This window comes from Glandiceps talaboti, chromosome 21 (assembly GCF_964340395.1).
Source record: "Glandiceps talaboti chromosome 21, keGlaTala1.1, whole genome shotgun sequence".
NCBI classification, from domain to species: Eukaryota; Metazoa; Hemichordata; class Enteropneusta; family Spengelidae; genus Glandiceps; species Glandiceps talaboti.
Genome location: NC_135569.1, coordinates 12,546,499 through 12,547,222, shown reverse-complemented (window position 1 = coordinate 12,547,222; position 724 = coordinate 12,546,499). Strand labels below are relative to the sequence as shown.

The window sequence follows — 724 nt, the reverse complement described above, 5'->3', positions numbered from 1 at the left end:
TTCATGTTGTTGAAGAGAGCGCTAAAAGTTGTATCGTTTAGGATATGCACATGGCTTAGACTGGGATCAGAATTTATGGCAGGGGAGGGGAGAATTATTTTGGTCAAAAAACTTTTTTGCCCCCCCCCCCCCCCTCTCAAAAAAATTCATGCCCACTTAATAAGTAGCCTATTTTACTGCAAATGATTGATTATGTAAATTACTCACTAGTGTTGAGTCCTACATTACAGCGACAAGGCTGTTATAGGACAACTGTTATAGGAGACAATGCACTCTGAAATAGTGAGGTGAATGATGGGTAACCTGAATGAAAAGATAAAAAAAATAATAAAAAAGGCTACAGCACGTGGTATTCCCAGGCGGTCTCCCATCCAAGTACTAACCACGGCCGACGCAGCTTCACTTCGGTGATCGGACGAGAACCGGTTTTATTCTGCGTAGTATGGCCGTAGACAAGTAAATTAGAAGAACGTTTGGTATTTATCAGTAAAAAGTGGTACTCCGACTGTACAGCAATGTCAACTTGAATGTGTACATACAGTACAGTCTGTGTGCGTAAATACGATCAAAATCCGACAGTTTACAGAAAGGAAACTTCGATATGATATCAAAAATTGCTACACGAATGGTACAGGTAGTTACAGGCAGTCACAGGTAATCCTAAAGATGGCGCTGTTATATCAAGCTGTACCCTCCAGTCCCGGCCTCAAATTGTCAACGATTT

General features: G+C 41.3%; 1 non-coding gene across 1 annotated transcript; it reads right to left on the bottom strand.

The window, feature by feature from the left end:
* Positions 1-334: 334 nt before the first annotated feature.
* Positions 335-454, bottom strand: LOC144451880 (5S ribosomal RNA). Its single transcript, XR_013482311.1, has one exon. It is a non-coding gene; the product is annotated as a 5S ribosomal RNA (ribosomal RNA).
* Positions 455-724: the final 270 nt, after the last annotated feature.